The sequence below is a fragment of the Panthera onca genome, chromosome F2 (genome assembly GCF_046562875.1).
Source record: "Panthera onca isolate mPanOnc1 chromosome F2, mPanOnc1 haplotype 2, whole genome shotgun sequence".
Classification (NCBI taxonomy): domain Eukaryota; kingdom Metazoa; phylum Chordata; class Mammalia; order Carnivora; family Felidae; genus Panthera; species Panthera onca.
In genome coordinates this window covers 47,922,287-47,943,948 of record NC_138356.1, presented here as the reverse complement: position 1 = coordinate 47,943,948, position 21,662 = coordinate 47,922,287, and the positions used below count along the sequence as shown (strand labels likewise).

Here is a 21,662-nt window from a genome sequence, read left to right as displayed (position 1 = left end):
AAGTAAAATGGCAGACCATAACCTAAGCATGTCAGTAATTACATTAAATGTAAATGGCCTAAGTATACAAATTATAAGAAAGTGGTTGACACAATAGATTTAAAAAAATGACCCAGCTTGGGTGCTTGGCTGGCTCAGCTGGTGGAGTATTTGACTCTTGATCTCAGGGTTGTGAGTTCAAGCTCCACATTGGGCATAGAGCTTACTTAAAAATTAAAAAAAAAATAAAAATAAAAATGACCCAACTAGATGCTGTCTACAAGAAACTACCTTCAAATATATCAATATAGGAGAGTGAAAGTAAAAAGATAGAAAAAAGATATATCATACAAACATTAATCAGAAGCAAGCAAGAATGGTTATATTAAGATCAGATAAAGAAGACTTCTAAGAAAAAAGAAAAAAAAAAAACAGACCAGGGACAGAGGGACATTACATAATGATGAAAGGGTCAATCTACCAAAGAGACATAGCAAACATAATATTTTGCACACAAATCCTAAATATGTACCAAACAGAGCAAAATATGTGAAAGAAAAACTGATAACTGAAAGAATAGACAACTCTATAGTTAGAGTTGGAAACCTCAACACACCTTTTTTTAACAATTCATAGAAGAACTAGATGGAAAACCAGCCAGTACAGAGAACACAGAAACATGATCAGTCAACCAGATCTGATTTATGTTTATAGAATCCACCCGGCAACAGGGGAAAAGACATTCTTTTCAAGTGCCACAAAATATATGACAGGATAGGCCATAATCCATAAAACAAACCTCAACAAATTTAAAGAATCGAAATCATACAGTGTATTCTCTGACTACAGCGGAATCAGACCAGGAATCAATAATGGAAACATTACAGGAAAATCTCTAAATACTTAGAACTGAAACAACAAACTTCTAAAACATCTGTGGGTCAAAGAGGAATTCTTAAGGGAATTTTTAAAAATACATTGAAGTAAATGAAAATGAAAATACAACATAACAAAATTTGTGAGGCTCAGCTAACGCAGTTCTGAGAGGGAATTTTATAGCACTAAGTATGTTAGGAAAGAGGAGAAGTCTCAAGTTAATAATTGAAATTCTCATCTCTAGAAACTATTTTTTAAGTTTATTTATTTTTGAGAGAGAGAGAGAAAGAGAGAGAACAGAAGTGAGGAAGGGGCAGAGAGAGAGAGAGGGAAAGACAGAATCCAAAGCAGGCTGCAGGCTCTGAGCTGTTAACACAGAGCCCGACTCAGGGCTCAAATCCACCAACCGTGAGATTGTGACCTGAGCTGAAGTCAGATGCTTAACTGAGTGAACCACCCAGGTGCCCCCAGAAACTAGTTTTTTTTTTTTTAATTTGTAAAAAGGAGCAAATGAACCCAAAGCAGGCTTAAGAAAGAATAATAAAGAACAAAAACCAATAAAATTGAAAAGAGACAAACAATAGAGAGAATAGATTAAAGCCCAAACTGATTCTTTGAAAAGATCAACATTGATAAGCCTTCAACAACACTGACAGAGAGAAGACACACATTACCAGTATCTGAAATCAAAAAGACTAACCATCACTATAGACGTGCAGGCATCAAAAGAAAAATAAAGGAATACTTCAAACAACTCTACACATTTTCTGTTTTGGAAGGAAGTTTCCAGATTACTAATTAAATTTTCTTAGGTATAAGGCTATTCAAATTATCTGTATTTGTTGTGTGGGTTGTGGTAGCTTGTGCTTTTTGGGAAACGAATCCATTTCATACAAGTCCTTCCAAAACAGAAAATTCCAGATCCAGTTGGTTTCACTGGAAAATTCTACCAAATATTTAAAGAATTACATCAATTCTATCACTCTCTTCCAGAAAATAGAAAAGCTTCATCTTATGAAGCTATTCTGATACCAAAACTAGAAAAAGACAATACAATGTAAGAAAACTAGAGACTAATTGCTCTCATGAAGATAAATGCAAAATTTCTTAACAAATAGCAAATAGCATTCAGCTATGTATAAAAATAATTATATAAAAATAAGTATATACCATGACCAGGTGGAGTTTATTTTAGGGATGTAAGACTCATTCAATATTTGAAAATCAAGCAGTATAACCCACCATATAAACAATCTAAAGAAAAAAATCACAATCATGCTAATGGAAGCAGAAAAAGTATTTGACAAAGTTCAACCCCCATTCATGATTTAAAAAAAAAACAACCTCTCAAAAATAGGAATAGGAGGGAACTTCCTAAAATTGATTTCATAATATCTATCAAACACCTGCAGCTAACAGCATATTTAATAGTGAAAGACTGAATTCTTTCCCCATAATATCAGGAGCAAGACAAGGATGTTCTTTGTCATTACAACTATTCAACATACTACTGGGAGTTCTACACAGTACAATAAACTAAGAAGAGAAAATAAAAGGCATACAGATCAGAAGGTAGAAATAAAATTGTTTCTGTTTGCAGATGGCATGAGAAAAATCCAGTGGAATCTACAAAACACTAGAACTAATAGGTAAGTTCAGCTAAGTTGAAGGGTATAAAAGAAACAAATCAACTGTATTTCTATATACTAGCAATGTATACATGGGTATTGAAATTAAATGTACAATATCACTTATGATAGCTCAAAAACATATGAAACTTATATGTAAATCTAACATAACATGTAGGATTTGTATGCTGAGAACTACAAAATGCTGATGAAAGAAATCAAATGGGAAGATCTAAATAAATGAAGAGCCATACTATGAATCTAATTCATGGATTGGAAGATTCAACATAGTGGATGTGTCAACTCTCCCCAAATTGATATTTAGATTTAATGAAATTCTTACAAAAATTCCAGAAAAGATTTTTGTAAATATAGACAAGATTACTCTAAAAATTTACACAAAAAGGAGACATATAAATGGCCAATGGACATGTGAAAAGATACTCAATGTCACTCATCATCAGGGAAATGCAAGTCAAAACTACAGTGTCACCTCACACCTGCCAGAATGGCTAAAATGAACAACACAAGAAACAACAAGTGTTAGCAAGGACGTGGAGAAAAAGGAATCCTTGTGCACTTTTTGTGGGAAGGCAAACTGGTACATCCACTGTGGAAAACAGTATGAAGTTTCCTCAAAAAAAAGTTAAAAATAGAACTACCTACAATCCAGTAATCGCACTACTGGGTATTTACCCAATGAATAAAAAAACACTAATTCAAAGAGATATATGCACCCTCATGTTTACTGCAACAGTTTTTACAATAGCCAAATTATGGAAGCAGCCCAAGTGTCTATCAATAGATGAATGGATAAAGAAGATGTGGTACACACACACACACACACACACACACACACACACACACACGGAATATTATTCAGCCATAAAAAGGAATGAAATCTTGCCATTTGCAACAATGTGGATGGAGCTAGAGAGTATAATGCTAAGTGAAATAAAATCAGTCAGAGAAAGACAAATACCATATGATTTCACTCTTATGTGGAATTTAAGAAATAAAACAAATGAACAAAGGGAACAAAGAGAGATGGGGTGCCTGGATGGCTTAGTTGGTTAAGCATCTGGCTCCTTGCTGACACCAAGGGAGCCTGCTTGGGATTTTCTCTCTCCCTGTCTCTCTGCCTCTTCCCTGCTCTCTCTCTCGAAATAAATAAATAAGTTTGAGAGAGAGAGAGAGAGAGAGAGAGGCACCAAGAAACAGACTGTTAACTATAGAGAATAAACAGAGGGTTAGTAGAGGGGAGATGGATGGGGGGAAGGGAGAAATAGATGATGGAGAAATAGTGCTTATCATGATGAGCACTAAGTAATGTATAGCATTGTGGAATCACTATATTGTACACCTGAAACTAACATAACACTGTATGTTAATTATACTGGAATAAAAATGTTTAAACTTGATAAAAACAAAACAAAATAAAAATTTATACAAAAAGGGAAAGGAACTAGAATGTCTAAACCAGTTTTGAAAAAGAGTAAAATGGGAGGAATCACTCTACTTGATTTCAAGACTTCTATAGCTACAATAATGAGGACTGTGGAAATAGCAGAGGGAGGGATGGACACATAGCTCAATGGAAGACCTGTAAGTAGTCACATATAAATACAGCCAACTGATTTTTGAGGAGTATGTAAAAGCAATTCAATGGAGATAAGATATTCTTTTCAGCATTAGTGCTGGAGCAGCTGGATAACCTCAACCTAAAAACCCCACAGCTTAACTCCGATTGGATCATACATTTAAATATAAAATATAGGGGCGCCTGAGTGGCTCAGTCGGTTAAGTGTATGACTCTCTGTTTTGGCTCAGGTCATGATCTCACAGTTTTGTGAGTTCAAGCCCCACATTGGGCTCTGTGCTGATGGTGCAGAGCCTGCTTGGGATTCTTTATCTTCTCCCTCTATCTCTGACTCTCCCCCCGTTTATGCTGTCTCTGTCTCTCTCTAAATAAATAAATAAACTTAAAAAAATTTTAAATATAAAATATTAAACTATAAAAATTTTAGAAGAAAACATGGGTGAAAATATTCAGGACTTTTGGCTGTGTGAAGAGTCCTTAAACATGGCACTAAAGGCATAATGTCTAAAAGAAAAAAAATTAAATTCATCCAAATTAAAAATGTTTGCTCTATGAAGGACTTTGTTAAGAATATGAAAAGACAAGCTATAGATGGGGAGAAAAAACTTACAAAACATGTACCTAACAAAGGACTTAAATCTAGGCTATATAAAGAATTCGAAACTTAGTTAAAAAAGAAACAGTTCTATTAGAGAATGGGCAAAAGATAGAAAGAGACATTTCACTGAAAAGGACGTGTAGATGGCAGATAAGCACTTGAAGATGTTCAACATTACTAGGTATTAGGGAAATGCAAATGAAGACCATAATGAAATATCACTACACGTCTAGTAAAATAGCCTGAAATAAATAGTGATAATGCCAAATGCTGGCAAAGATGTGGCAAAATTGAATCTCTTATTCATTGATGGTGGTTAAAATGGTACAGCCTCTCTGGAAAATAGCTTGGCAGTTTCTTAAAAACTAAACCTAAACTGAATCATAAGACCCAGCAGTCACTCTCCTGGGCATTTATCCCAGAGAAACAACTTACGTCCGCAGAAAAACTTATAGACAATTTTTCCCAACAGCTTTGTTTGTAATAAGCCAAAAGCTGAAAACAACCAACACGTCCTACAAAAGTGGTTAAATATACAGTGGTTAAATATACATGCAAACGGTGAGATACTATTCAGCAATAAAAAGGAGCCAACTATTGATACAAATAACAACTTGGATACAGGCAGTGCCTGGGATCTCAATTCAGCATTATGCTGAATTTAAAAACCCAACATCAAAAGGTCATATATTATATGTTTCCACTTATTAACATTCTAGACATAACAAAATTATAAAGATGGAGAACAAGTTTGTGGTTTCGAGGGATAAGGGGTGGGAGCTGAGAGGATGGGTGTGGCTGTAAATGGTAGTAGGATGTTGTTCTGTGTGGTGATAAATAGTTCTGTACCTTGATTGCAGTGCTGGTTACACAGATCTTCACGTGTGTTAAAATGAAATGTAACTATAAAAATGTATTAGATATAGGCTTACCTAAACAAAAGTATTGTTTGTATGTGCTCTTCTTGGGTTTTATTTATAAAAACAAGTCACCAATACTTGCTTTTTTTCATTCTTTGTGCTTTTACAGTTCACCCAAGTTGTTGCCTGTAGCTATGATTTATTCATTTTCCTTGTTGTCTAATATTTCATTATATGTATGTAATTCAGTTTATTTCTTTACCTGTTGGTGGGCATCTGTGTTAAATATAGCTTTTTTTTTTTTTCTTAAGAAAGGTGTTGTAAACATTTTGTGCCTGTTTTCCAGTGCTGCTATGCAAGAATTTCTCTAGAGAATATAGGTAGGCGTGTGTTTGCTGGGTTGGAGGGCACGGAAAACATTCAACTTCATGAGTTAAAGTTAAATTGTTTGAGAGGCTTATATCAACTAATACACCCACCATCAGCTAAATTTGCATTTTCTTGATTACAAATGAGGTTGCTTGTCTTTTTATATGTACATTTACCATTCTTGTTTTTCTCTTCTGTGACAATGTGTCAGATCTTTTGCTCATTTTTCTATTATGTTGTCTTTTACTGATTTGTAACATTTCTTTATATAATCTAAAAACTGGCCTTTTGTTGATTTTACTTGCTGCAAACTTGTGGCAGATGTTGGCAAGTTTTTTGCTTTCTTTATCATACTTTTTTTGTTTTTGTTTTTTAGAGGGAGAGAGAGAGAGAGAGAGAGAATGCATGAATGGGGGAGAGGGGAAGAGGGAGAGAGTGAGAGAGACTCCTAAGCAGAGTCCACACTTAGCATGGAGCCCAATGCAGGACTTGATCACACAACACTGGGATCATGACCTGAGCCGAATCGAGAGTTCGGTGTTCAACTAATTGAGCCACCCAGGTGTCCCTCTTTATTGTACTTTTTGATAAACAAAGATCTTAATATTATAGTAGGGAACATTTATCAATCTTTCCTTCTGCAATAAACAGTTTTGTGCCTTAAGAACCCTTTTCCCATTTGGAGGTCTGAAAGATGTTCTATATTTTCTTCTGCATTATAACTTTTTTTTTTTTTTTTTTTTTTTTTTACAGCTAAGTCCTTAATCCCTCTGGAATTGATCTTTGGGTGTGATTCCTTGACTTTTGGCTCAGTAAATTATTTCAACCTTTTGTGAGAGCTCTGTTGTCTTTTAATTCCAACTTCCCAGCCTTGACTGCTACTGATGCTTGCTCTGTCTCTTCAAGTTGTGTGTGTGTGTGTGTGTGTGTGTGTGTGTGTGTGTGTGTGTGTGCGCGCGGCGCTTTTTCTTTTGGTATGCCTTGTAAATTTTTCCTGCTAGCCAGATACAATGTACCAGGTGAAAGGAACTGCTATAAATAGATCTTTAGTAATGTGGTGGTGAGGTTCTCAGAGAGAGGAGGTGTTTTACGCATTCTGTGATCAGCCTTTTAGCAAGCCTGTGCCTCTGGACTGTGACCATCACAGTGTTGCAGTTTTTTTCTCCCCCTTTTCTCAGGATGGCTGGAGTGGACTGAAGTTCAGTATTTGCTTTCTCCCACATTGAAGGCTAGAGGAGACTGGTTTCAGTATTTCCCTTTCCCAGGTCAGTTAGGTTCTCATAATACTCTAGCAGGTTAGGCTCTCATTAACTAGTTTACCCAGAGGGTGTGCCTTGCTAAGAACAGAGTGCTCTGGGACACCTGGGTGGTTCAGTCAAACCTCAGCTCAGGTCATGATCTTACGGTTCGTGAGTTCAAGCCCTGCGTCGGGTTCTGCACTGACAGTTCGGAGCCTGCTTGGGATTCTGTCTCTGCCCCTCCCCAACCTGCTCTCTCAAAATAAATAATAAATAAATTTAAAAAAAGAAAAAGAACAGAGTGCTCTGGCATATTTCAAAATGGTTCCTTTCGCCCTCTGCATTCTGGAAGCTGGAGGGGATTTTTCTCTGATATTTACTGTGGGAATCTGGTAGATGTCCTGCAAGTAAATCTCACAGTATTGGGAAAGCTCCCTTTTGACTAGGTGCCCCCAGAGCTTTTAACTCTCAGAGTTGTCCCCACAGAAATTCCAGCAATTCAGAAATTACAGTTCAAGTTTTCCTACCCCAGCACTGCTTCCTACAGCAGTTGCTGCTGGTAAGTCCCTGCTCAGGGAAGCCATCCGTCCATCTCTCTAATCTGGGGGACAGCAGTTTGCCCTGTGTGCTTCCCTCTCTTAACGTGTTCCAAGAGGAGTTCTTGAATTCTACTTGTTGTTAGGACAGAGTGGTGATTTCCAAGTTCCTACTCCTCTTTTGTCTTTTAATACCTGAGTTCATGAGAAGGTCCAGGAAGAAAATTCAACCATGGTGAGATTTTGGAAGATGGCCAATTCTCCTTTAGGCAACTTTGAAAGAAATTTTGGTCAAATGATGGGTTTCCTTTACTGTAGCCAAGGCATTCTTGCTTTAGCGGTTTTGTAAGTGCTTGAGTGTCACGTGTTAAAAAGCTAAAGAAACCAAAAACAAAAGCAATGAAAAGCAATGAATCTCCTCTCACCATTTGAACTATGACTCAGATCATTCAAATAAGCTATTTGTTAAGCAAGAAAGCATAAATTTAACATGCCTGTTTGTGTGGTATTCAGAGTACAGATTCTGCTTTTGGAAAGGCACTGCTGTTTATGGGAAATATTGCTGGACAAGGAATCAGGAGCCTGGAGTTAAGCCTTGATCTGTCATTACGTGGTTGCAAAAGCTTCTTGTATCCAGAGTACGTTCAGCTCCTGTAACAAGAACCCTTCTACAGCAGCTTAGCCAAATAAAGGTGTTTTTTGTTTTGTTTTGTTTTGTTTTGTTTTGCCCCTCATATAACAGCCTGGGAGCAGGAAAACCAGGACTAGTGTAGTGGCTCCTTTTTTCAGTTTAGGCTTCACAGCGTGTGGCTCTTGTCTTCATGCTTGTCACTTCATGACTGCAAAGTATGTCTCTATCTCTGGCCTTGTATCAATGTTTCAGGCATGAAGAAGAGGAAGCGCAAAGAGCAAAAAGCGAGTGGAGAGCTCTTTAAAGAGCTTTTTCTAGGGGGCACTTGGGTGGCTCAGTCAGTTAAGCATCTGACTTTGGCTTAGGTCATGATCTCACGGTTCTTGGGTTCGAGCCCCGCTCGGGCTCTGTGCTGATGGTTTGGACCCTGGAGCCTGCTTTAGATTCTGTGTCTCCCTCTTTCTCTTCCCCTCCCCTGCTCGTGATCTGTCTCTCTCTCAAAAAATAAATAAACATTTTTTTTTTTTAAAAGAGCTTTTCCAGGAAGCCTACGCCGTAATGTTAGCTTACACCTCCAGGGTCCAAGCTGTTCCACCTGTCCATCCTTAGCTGTGGTTTTAACAGGGCAAATTGCTGCCCTGAACAAAATCAAGGTTCTGTAAAGAAAAACAGTATGCTGGGAATTGGATAGGTAACCAGCAGTGTCTGCCCCATTCTCTAAACTTCCATTAGGAATGCCTGTTCCTCCCCCATCCCCGACAGAGTTGTTTGGAGGTCAAAATGGAAGATCAAAATCAAATGCAGGAGCACTTCACACACTATAAAATGTATTTCATAAACAAAATGGAAATATCCTGAACTATATTCTTTTTCTTAAAGCTTTTTTATTTATTTTACTTAGAGAAAGAGCACATACACATGGGAGGGGCAGAGAGAGAGAGAGAGAGAGAGAGAGAGAGAGAGAGAGAAAGAGAGAAAGAGAGAGGGAGGTAGAGGGTGAGAATCCCAAGCAGGCTCTGCACTGTCAGCACAGAGCCCGACGCAGGGCTTGAATCCACAAATCACAAGATCATGACCTGAGCTGAAACCAAGAGTTGGACGTTTAACCAACTGAGCCACCCAGATGCCTCTCGTGACCTATGTTTTTAGAGAGCAAATCTAATGTTAACAGAAAGCCCACCTGAATGTAAAGATTTGGGTAATCAGTATCTCTTGAACCTCAGCTCATTCTCTTGTTGACATCTTTAGAGAACACAGTGTTCTCATGGATGCACATCCTCAAATACCAATCTTCAGGTTACTGCCAAAGATTGTTGTGCTGGACATTTGTTGATTTCCTCCATAATAATCCCTTTTCCCTTCCAGTATCTTGAGTGACTTCCCATGCGATTTTTCTTTGGAATGTTTCTACCCTCACCTCCAGGGATAAGCCTTGATTAATTTAAAGCCATTCAGCAAAGTAGTAGTGACAGATGGGCAATCTGAGTGACCTCAGAATTTGGGACTGCCAGAGTGCTAACACTATCCTCTTGAAAGATACATAAGTGGTCTTGAATTGCTGCAGCTAGTATTTTTTGTACCATGAAAGGAGGCAGCCTGAGGTTGAAATCAATCTACAGAGAATACCTGTGCCAAGAGAACTCCAGAGAATCAAATGATGTGGTGAACCTCTGTTTTCCCAAAACCAACCATACACCTGGACATTTTTTTCCCCAGCTCAATGAACCAAAATAGTTCCTTGTCTTGTTATTTATTTGAATCAGTGAGTTTGAGGTGGGGTTTGTGTTATTTGTAGCCAAAAGATTCCTGAGTGATTGTTTCCAATATATGGTTTAGGCAAAAATATATATATTATTTTAAATATATTATTTAAATATATATTATTTAATGTATATTAATTTATATAATCAACAAATTAGGAAATTAATCATGTTCCTAACTTAACAGGAAATCCTGTTATATAAATATAATATATATTTATATTTATAAATATAATAAATATATTATTAATATATATTTATAAGTATATAAATATAATAAATATATTATTAATATATATTTATAAGTATATAAATATAATAATATAATATAACATAACAATATAACTATATTATATTTAATATATATTATTTAAATATATATTATTTAAAATAATATATTACATATATATGTTTTAAATAATGCATTACTTAATATAGTATATATTTATGTACATATGTAAACACATATGTGTGTATTATATATAATATGTATACATATTATATATATTGGTATATACATGAGTTTATTCTAAAGTTTATAGTCCTTCCAGGATTAAGGCCGTGAGGCCTGAATGTTACTGAGAAGGCCAGTTTCTCTCTGTTATAAATGGACTGCACAGCATCTGTCTAAATGATTTTAAACTGTGAAGTGCTAAGACCTGAGTCTCATACTTTTGGGGACTGCACTTATCTCCCCTGTGGTATAAGACTCGCCCCTGGGTACTTTAAGCCAAAGACCAATTAGGCTGAGATATGTCAGTGTTCTTGAAGGTGTGTTTCCTGTTTCCTGTTTGCAAAGGCAACTACAGAAGAAATAAAAGTAACGGCCTTACATAAACTGCTTACTGAGCTGTCAAATGTTCAAATAAAATATTCATTAATTATGAGTGATCTCAGTTGCAGGGCCACGGAGCTGCTGGTGATAAAATCTGTCGTGATCCTGTGGAAGGCTGTGCAATCCGAGGCGCTGTCTGACTGCTGATTGTGAGTTCCTTTTTTTAACCTCTTGAATGTCTGGGTTTTAAGTTGTGATTATTATTAAATTATGATTCAGAAGGCAAAATGTTGCATCCTAGTTAGGCTATTGTGGGTTTGTATGTTTGCTGTCTGGTAAATAAAACGTGCTGGCTTATTAGCTGCCATTAGAGCTTTGTCATGAGGTGTACATTTCTACTTGAACTCCGGATGAATTTGTGTATTAGTGACAAGAAAACTATGCACCCTTTCTACTTTTTAAAAAAATCTCTTCTGTGGTGACTCTGATTAAATGGGAACCTTATTTAAGTGTAAGAAATTTACTTAAAAAAAAAAAAACAAATAGGGGACATGATCATGAAGTAAAAACCTGACTTTCTTCCTGTATGTGCCGTTCCTTACTTTCTACATCTACTCTTTGGTAAGGAAAATTGAAGAAGATATTGTGCAGCAAGTAGATGGGATTTTTTTTAAATTCAGAAACAATTCTTTTGAAATTCTATTATGGTACAATTAGGACGGCAGTACCAGCAATAGTGGATTTCCTGTTAAGTTAGGAACATGATTAATTTCCTAATTTGTTGATGTGGGTCTCGAAAGCCATCTCATTGAATATTTAGGAAATTGGCTTTTCAGGAAAGGAAATCTACTGATATATGAAGTTCTTGGAAAATTTTCAAGATATGCTAATGGCCCCAGATGAGAGCCAAGCCAAGATTTATAGGCAAGGTAATATGGCTTAGGTCCTGGTAATAGTTTTTGTGGCTGTTTGTAAATAAGGCGTGAATATTAACCTGACGTTTACTTGGCCAGACAGTTTTAAACGAAGAATAAATGGCAAACATAAAACAAATGTGGGTAAGAACAAAACCAAGTGTATTTTCCTGGTGTTGCAGGGAAGGGAAATAAGTTGATGCAAAATGAAATTTAAATGTACTCAGCTTTTTTTCATCCCACTTCCTTTGTCCCCATTAAGTTGAGGCATTAGATGAGCAACATGGCTTATCTGGATGTAATAAGAATGTGAAAGGGAAAGGTCTGTAATCCAACTCTGGTAGGCCAGTCCTTTTAATGCGATACATAGGACAATAATAAAGTATTTGAGGTCATGCTAAGCAAACTAATTTTTTCTTTCTTCGTATCGTCAAGAACTAAGCCTCAACTCCAGCATATTGCTCGTGGAAGCCAAAATAGAATTGAGCATTTAAGTTGGTAGTGAGAGGCTCTTACGTCTTGGGATAATCTGGTTGAAGTACTATGGCTATCACAGCCATAAACATGATAGTAGCCATTGCATTAGTTCCTTGGATCTTTCTGACATCAAACCAAAGAGTAATAGGAAAATATGTGTTCTTGGCCAAAAGACAGCAAAGCAGGAGTGTGATGCAACCATTCCCCTAGACATGGAGGTGTGGAGAATCCATATGCCTGCGATTAGCTTCTGACATTCCTGCCCTTCCTCAAGTGTGCAGGTCTCTCTTCTGTGATTTCAGAGACAGGTGATTCCTTACTGTAGATTCTCTGTGTGAGTGAGCCCCAGGTAGGCTCGACTTCATCTCTGGTTTATGTGGAGCAGAGAAAGGCTAGGCCGCTGAAGTTGATGCTGCAGATTCAAGGCATCTTCCAGATTCAGAGGAGGACAGTTTGGATGAGAAATCGACAGAAGAGGTCTTGAGGCAGTGAAGGAGCCACTTCCTGCTTCAAGACTACTGTGGTCTTGAGGGAGGTGTGGACAAGGCAGGGATAAGGATGACCTCTGGAATAGAGGCCAAATCTTCTAACTGGGACTTTCCAAATGGATGGCCTAAGTTAGCAAATACTGCCCCATTTCTTGTGCATTCTGGAATTTGTTCAAGAATTTCAGGTGTCACCTTACCTAGTGACAGAGATCCTGATAGCAATAGGTAGGAAAGATACATGTAAAGAAACTATTTTAAAGTGAAGTATATGAATAGACTCCAGGTTTACAATTATTTCTGATTTCCTGTCATCTGGGTGTCTCTCTTTAGCTCCTTGAGGCTAGAGTCATTTTGTCTGGATCCCCAAGAAATCATATCTTCCCCAAGGCTTTCTATGTAACTGGCTTCTCAGTTATACGATATTACATGGAATTCTATTTTTCTATAGTTTTTGCACTAGACACCTCCTTCCTTCTCCTCTTACAAATATTATTTTAATCCTTCTAGCCTGGGAGCTCACCACTCTTTATTGTCAATTTCCTATAAATTCTCCTGTATCAAAAAAAAAAACCCACCTGTTATGTCAACAGAATATCTACCTATAAATTCTCCTCTATCAAAAAAACGCCCCACCTATTGTGTCAACAGAATATCTATCATTCAAGAACAGTCATGGGGAGAAATTATCTCTGAGCCCAAGAGTAGAAGACACCAAATATCTAGGGGATAATTAAAGTATGCTTCCAACTGTTTTCAAATAGAGACAGATACTGATCATCCAAATAATTGATTCGCTGACAACTACTTTCCACGCAGTCATGTTCTTAATGCAAAACAGCTAAAAAAATTCATTGAAAAAATAAATAAATAAACCAAGCTGCGTTTTTATTAGTGTGTAGAAAACAGAATAGAAAGAGAGCAGTTGGTTTCTCAACAATTTTGCAATACGTTCTATTAGTATCATGTAGACTTAGGAGCATGTAGTTCAATGACAGTAGATAAATGATTCCATTTAGCCCAAAAGTGTTGATTAAGTACCTACTAACTTGAGTCCTAGTGGAGAATGATCTAGTATATCCTAGACCTGTATATCTGGTAACATAATATTCCTAGAAACATAATTCATTTATTCACCCGATAAATATTGAGCACTGGCTATGTGACGGCCCTGTGTTAAATGATGGCAATATTCATGGGGAACAAGATAGGTATGGTTTCTGCCTGTAGTTGAGGGGTGTGGGATGGGAGGGAAATGTTAATGAAATAATTGCACACATTTTACAAATGTGACCATTACTATGATGGGAAAAAACAAACAAACAAACATGGGAAACTGAGACCATAAAACACAGGCACTACATCTAGGTAAGTGGTGATCAGGGATGACTTCCCTGAAGAAATTTGAAGAGATTGCAAACATGAAAGAGAGTGTTCTGGGCAGAGGCCCTCAGGTAGCAGGGAACATGGAGCTTACTGGGAACTGAACCAAGGGCAGTGTAGCTGGAGAGAAAGAGGGAAAGCTAGAAAGGTGGCAGGAACAGATTATGAGAGACTAATACATGAGTGAATGAATGTGAGTAGCTTATTATACACAGTGAGTCCTATTGACCTGTGTCACTAGTGTGAAAATAAAAGAAACTTGCAATTTTATAATGACTCTGCTCTTTGGGAGATGATGTTCACTCATTCATTCACTCATTCAGCCAATAAACACGAGACAAGATCCCTATTCACATGGATCTTAAATTCTAGTGGAACAAGCAGATAATGTGCCAATAAGGAAATAATATATAGGTCTTATGGTAAGTTTTTGTTTGTGTATAAGTGGTGTGGGTAGTTTTTAGGTGGAATTTTAAAAATAATTTCAGATATTTATTGTATTGCATCCAAGTGTAGTTATTCCTTTGTTTCATTAAGTTTATATGTTCTAGCAGCGCTAAGACCATGCTTAGCATGGGTGTTCTTCATTGTACTCAACTCACAGTTGAAGACTCGGGTGAAACTCCACGAGAGGGAAGCTGTGAGATTTGTATTCTTGTTTCTGAGGATCTCATGATACCACAGCCCACCTGGCACCTTACCTCCTCTTCTTGGACTTGTGCAGGGAGCAGGAGGGGAGCAATACAAAGATTTAAATGAAAACAATGGAAGCTAACATTGATCGAGAAGGATCTAAGAGAGAGTATTTCAGTCTATTTCTTTTTACAAAAAGAACTCAGTACATCTTATTACACACTTAATATATTTTGTAAATTTTGCACATTTACCGTCTCTAAAAAAAAGATTCACATCCTACAATCAATGTACACATTTAAGAAAAGGTATTTCTTTGCCACATTCCCAAAAGCTGTTATTTAATTGATGGTCCATCTTAAAATCATCAGTGCCTTATGACTCCGAAAATAATACACATCTGGAACCTTGTTCGAATTTTCAGTCATGCCTGTCTTTTCTGAAGATCTCCTTGAAGCTTCCCTGATGACAGCGTTGCATATCTGCATATAAAGTATCACCATTGATGGAACTAAACCAGGGCACCTCTAAGGGTCACCTTCGGGTCTTGCTTGCAAAACTGAGAGGAGAGTTCATTATAGAAAAGGGAGGCCTAATAATAATCTGTTTTAGTCCCTAGGAACTTCCTGACTTTTGATGTTCAGATTGTATGAATCAAAATTATTATTCCCATATATGCCAAAAGTAATGGAAATGTTCATGTGCTCCTTTAGTACTGGGTTTCTCGGGCGCACTGTTGACATTTGGATCAGATCATTCTGTTGTGAGGGGCTGTCCCATGCATGGAGAATGTTTGGTAGCATTCTGGTACCAATACTATCTCCTCCTGCGCCCCCCCCCCCCATCATGACAGTCATCTCTAGTATTGCCAAATGCCTCTTGGGAGGGGCAAACTCACTTTCTCACTTGAGAACCACTGCTTAAGTATATCATAGTCACTGGTTCCCAATCCTGTGTTCTAGCTTGGTATTATAGTTGTATCGAAAACATGTGCAATCCTAAATGCATAGCTTTCAGTTTAACAGGATGGTGTCTTTATAATTCTGTAGTTCCTACATCACAATTAAAAATGATATTATGAAACCTGAGCTAGAAGGGTAACCAATTAGATTTTTACTCAGCCAAACCTGTGAAATTCTAACGTGGTAATACGTTTTTCTGTGGGGGAGGGTGCCTACACTTTGAGAGGATTGTTTTATTAAAACTATAAAATTTTACCCTCAAAGTTTAAAACTTACTTGGTGGATCACCTGATTTTTTAAAAGATACGCTTATGGGAATCTTAAAAAGACTCCAACTCATTCAGCTGCAAGAATTAAGAGCCTCTAGGGGACACATAGAAACTTAAATGAGGCACATTTAATGAGTTCAATTCTAGTTTGATGGGAGGCTGAGAACAACAGAGAGAAAAAAGTGCCACTCTTCTGTCCTTTGGTGCTGGCACTTAACATTTTAGTGTAAGTTATTACAATAGTGTATTGGTTTAATGTTCCCTTGATATCTGTGGTTTAATCAATGTTTCTGAACATGGAAGAATGTGTGTTCTCTCTGCCACTGTTCAGCTAAGAAATGACGTTTGAAAATTACCGTAATCATGCATGAATAGATCTTCTAAAGTGGTATTTTACTACACTATGGTGCCTGGGAAGACTTAATATTGCATAAATTTACTTAGACATGTAACTAATACATGGCACCATTAGGGGAACTTTTTTTAAATTCCTTTTTGTTATTGTTTTATTTATGTCTTAAATGTTTATATATTTATTTTTGAGAGAGAGAGGGAGAGGGGGAGAGAGAGAGAGAGATCATGAGTTGGAGAGGGGCAGAGAGAGAGGGAGACAGAGAATCCCAAGCAGGCCCTGCACTGTTAGTGCAGATCCTGATGTAGGTCTCCACTCAGGGCTCGAACTCAGGAGCCCTGGGATCACGACCTGAGCCGAAATCAAGAGTCGGCCACTTAACAGACTGAGCCGTCCAGGAGTCTTAATTATTTATTTTACCTAAAGGCCTCCTGCCTCAAAATGTTGCATATATTTCAAGTGAGACCAATATATTGTTTTGTGAAATAGAGCTTTGTTTCCTGTCACTACTGTATTCAGGAATATTAAAAAGTTTTTTTTAAATGTTTATTCATTTTTGAGAGAGAGAGAGAGAGACAGAGTGCAGGTGGGGCAGGGGTAGAGAGAGAGAGAATCTGAAGCAGGCTCCAGGCTCAGAGCTGTGAACACAGAGCCCAAAGTGGGGCTTGAACCCACGAACCGCAAGATCATGATCTGAGCCAAAGTTGGACGCTTAACTGACTGAGCCACCCAGGCCCCCCTCAGGAATATTTAAAAACTACTAATTTCTCAAAAAGAAAGTTCTTATTCTTTTTCATGGTGCTCAAAGCTTTCTACTAACTGGCTGCAGTCCGCCTCCTGAGATTCATTTGCTTTACCTCCCTTTGCTCCTGTCCCCATATCACTCTCTGACAGCAATGAACTAGGTGGCCTGAGTAACAGGATGGACATCTCCTTGCACTTTTCTGCCTTCATAGCTCTTCTTCTGCTGTGATCTCTAACCCCTGAAATTCGAATTCATGCTTAAGAATCATGTCTTACATGGAACTTTCTCAAATGTTCTCAGTTGGGATTAAACTCTCCCTTTTTTTCTCTATCTCTCCCCGTCTTCCTCCCTCCCTCCCTCCCTCCCTTCCATCCCTCTTTCTCTCTTTCCTATAATGCTTGGAAAGCACTAGATTAGTGCTTTTCAAACTATCTATGGGGATGACTAGGCTTTTTAAAATTTCCTATTCATCACATGCCAATATGTATCCTCTTGTCCATGACTAGTGCTTAGATCTCTCCATGTGAAACTTAACTACCCAAGTTCTGCATATACCCCATCTATACCACATTCCATGAGATGCATCCACTTGACCACACATTATTTGGATGTTGCAGCAATGTCCAACTCATGTAAAAAATGTCTGAATAGTTACTTGCAATATCTGTACTTGTCCTGTTTCAGTCTGATAAGAATAGTTCATGGGGGTGGCTCTGGTCCACAGACCACACTTTAAGGAGCATTGACCCAGACTATAAACTCCATGAGGACAGGACCCGGGTCTGCTTTTTTCATCATTATAATTCTAGCCCCTGGCATTGCCTGTCACATAGCAAACACATTTATTGCATGTGGAAGTATCATGCTATAGATAACAGCACCTGTCTCCCAAGTAACTTGGATCAGATCTCAATCAGTTTTTAGCACCTACAGGATTATCATGGCTTACTTGTATCAGAAAATAGGAATGAATGAGAATATCAGACTGGTTTATTTTAAATATTGCTCTTTAGTTTAAAAGCTACTGAAATAAGGGCACCTGGGTGGCTGAGTCAGTTGAGTGTCCGACTTCTGCTCAGGTTGTGGTCTCATGGTTTGTGTGTTCAAGCCCTGTGTCGGGCTCTGTGCTGACAGCTCAGAGCCTGGAGCTTTTTCGGATTCTGCATCTACCTCTCTTTCTGCCTAACACATCAACCCTGCTCATGCTCCGTCTCTCTCTCTCTCTCTCTCTCTCTCAAAAATAAATAAACATTAAAAAAATTAAACACATAAAAGCTACTGAAATAAAACATACCTCCTTCTTCCTACCGCTGGTATGGCCTTTATAAGTGAAGATTACTTGATCAATAATTTAATTTTCTTTCACTGGATAGTTGCAAAAAGTCGCTGCATTCAAATTCACTTAAGTAAAAATGAAAGGAGTTTAAAAGAAATCTAAAACACTTAGCCTGTTAAATGGCAATATTGAGAAATTGTTTGAGAGAAATGTATTTCTAGAAGAGAAAACCCCACAAAAACAAAACTACATTTAAAGCCTTTCTTTTATGCAGCTCAAGGGGGCACATTGAAAGTCTTCAGCAGTTTAAAATTCTATTTCTGAAAATGAGAATCACATGGAGTTAATTTAACATCCACCACTGTAATTTCTACTGGGAAAAACACCTGGGACATGAGTAACTTTTTTTTTCTTCAAAATTTAAAATGTAAGAGATTCAGAATAAATTACTTGACAGTGCTCTTGGAACACAGATTTCTTTTTATTTCTTTCTTTCCTTTTTTTTTTTTTGAACAAAGATTTCTAACTTTCAGTAGTTCAAGAGTATCCTTCTCAAGTGGTAAAAAGTGGCTGCAGTTGGATGTTCATACTTTTTATTGACTATTTCATTATTTTAAAGTTAACAGCCAAGAAAAACAAGGAAATTTACTATATGTTTTTCCCACCGTTATTAGCCACTTATTTTTCCATGGAACGTTTGTTATTTCTGGGAAACATATGGCATGTGACCAGAACCATAATTAGTAACAGTTTGATGTTATAGGAATTCATATTTTGGCAATTCCTAGCTTCTTTAGATCAGTGGCTTCCTCTGAAATATAAAAGCAGCAAATAAAGATCCTAAGGGTGAATTCTGGAGTCAGCTTTTTTCTCCTTTTAGAAACAGAATTATTTGCTTGTTTTGACCAGGGAGGTATTTGAAGATTTTTGCAAACGCTTATATAGTTCTGCTCCAGAGCCAAAAGATGCCAGAAGGAGGCACTGTTTTAAGCACTTTGCATATTCCACTTAGTTAATCATTGCAAATAGTGGCAGGAAGATATTACTTTGCTCCAAGTCACTTCAGTGGGAAATTACATAGTTGAGATCTACCTGAAAAAGTCTGGCCCCAGACTCTGCTCTATCCGATAATAGTGTCTCTTGTGCAGTGTGCTTGTCTAAGGAGATGAAAAGTTCCAATATTCCATTGGTAGAATCCTGTGGAAGAGATTATTTTCTTGCAGGCTATTTCTGCCTAATAGTAGCTAGGAAATGTTGAGTAACTGGGGAATATTAGGTAACTGGGAATTCTGGGTAACCAGAGAATGCTGGGTAACTGGGAGAAAAGGGCAAGAAGCCATTAGTTGTCAGCTTATTCTGAACAACTTCCTAGCATCTCTAAACCAAGGGGTAGTTGTCATCGATAGTTCCAGGACCTGGGACTGGTCTGCAGAGTTGGCCACCTTGCACAGAATTCCCCAAAGCAGTGTTACCTTTGAATCAGAAGGATGAACCATTGTATTACAAATCTTTAAGGATATGGTATTTAAAATTCACAATTTTCAAGCACTTGTTACATATACATATATAATAACCAAGAAGAGGAATTTGGGGGGGAGGGGGAAGAGTGTGTGCTTATTTATCAATTCACTTATTTTTCTTTTTTTAATTTAAGACTTAAAGACACTGGGATAAATGGGGTTAGCAGAGAGCCCTTAGACCTTCCAATCGGACATATACCACTGAGTTCTAATATGCATCCCAGCCAGGAGACAAAGGGTAATCATTTTTGCTTTGTGTTGGAAGCCATGGTTGCTGAGGCTGATTATTCACAGAAGCAAGGTAAAGCATCTCATCAATCTCAAAGTATAGTTTGTCATCCTTTGTTACTAATGGAGTTATTAAGGACTGAAAATGCAACATTGCTTAGCAACATGCATCATGGTTATTTATTCTTTTGAGCAGCAGCAGCAGTAACTAGTCTGTCTTATAAATGTCTTAGCAGCTATTTTCATTTTCCTTTTCATTTAACATTGCTTGCATTCACTGCCATGGTATTAATCAAAGTGCTTAGACTGTGGCTTGCTGTCGGGGTGGGGCATGGGTGGGCTTAGGTATAGTCCCTTACTATAGAGATCAGCCCTGAAAGCTGGCTATTGGTTGAATTTAGAACCGAAAGGATATTAGGCTATAAGTAAGAAAAAGTAGTGAAAGATTCCTACAACTCTAACGTTCTCTATAAGTCTTCTTATTTTCACTGCTGGCAAGTATGTGATGGTGATGTCATCCTGTGAGATGTGGGAACTTGCTATAATACTCTTCAGACTACTTGTTTTGTTGGCTCTGGCCTTTTGGGCAATAATGAGAGTCGATAATAACCAAAAAGTGTACAGAATAATCCTTACTTCCTCCTAAGAAAAAGGTAACCAAAAAACTCCAAAGGAATAATCTTTATTTCCTCCTAATGAAAAGGTAACACCTTCACGAATAGCAGTGCTAGCAGTCCCCTGTCATTTACACTTCACATGTGTGTTGGAGAATGAGTCGGTGTCTGGGAAAAATTTGATCTGGATGAACTTCCTCCAAAGCCCTCCTTTCTTCTTCAAACTGGAATAGTACCAGTACAGCTGAGAATCCTGGCATTCTTCTATTGTCTCCCCTTCCTTGGCCGCCACAGTCATCCTAGCTTGGTCTCTTAAATCCTGGTGTTCTAATTTGGCTTCTGTTCTGCTGACAAGCAAAAAATCCCAGTGGTTCGGGCCATCTTGTAGGAAAGACTGTCTCTGAAGAGGCTTGAACAGTTGTGGGAGGAAAGAGGGGCCAACCTTCTGCATGAAAACAATGGGGAAAGAATCAGTTCTCGGCTAAAAAAAAAAAAAAAACAGAAGCAGCCATTCATCCTGGCAGGGGAGATGTTCCACTTGGGATTGTCACCCAGTGATTGATGTTGTTCAATCCCAAAATGTGTGGAGGGCTTTTGGAATTTGAATTAGTGAGCACTTTGTTTGATTCTTTGCCCTTTGTGGGGAAGGATCCTGGAATGTGTGTATCTTCTTCCCGCAGCTTCTTCAGGGCTCTCCACATCCTTGGCTTTGCCTTTGCTTTGTTGTGTCCTAGAATCACTAATTAATTATGGACCCAGTTCCTTCTGTGCACTTGCTAATTGGATGTTTTGGAAAATTGCTCCAAGCTGGCTTAAATAATGAGACCGTGAAATGGCTCAGAGGTGCTGGGAAAGATAAAGAGGCCATGGCCATAGGAAATCCAGCAAATATCACCCAAGATATCTGTTACCCCAGTAACCAAGGGAGATAGAACCCTGGGACAGAGGAGTTAG

At 37.8% G+C, this 21,662-nt stretch overlaps 1 protein-coding gene across 3 annotated transcripts in view; it reads left to right on the top strand.

The window, feature by feature from the left end:
- NCALD (neurocalcin delta) overlaps positions 1-21,662 on the top strand; it is a 396,530-nt gene that overhangs the window by 227,228 nt on the left and 147,640 nt on the right. For 2 of the 3 annotated variants that reach the window (XM_078441760.2, XM_078441758.2), the window contains one exon: positions 10,973-11,059. The gene's annotated coding sequence lies outside the window, so the exon portion shown is untranslated. Of the gene's footprint in view, positions 1-2,455; positions 2,505-10,972; positions 11,060-21,662 lie in introns of all 3 variants that reach the window. The other variant, XM_078441759.2, reaches the window with a different exon arrangement.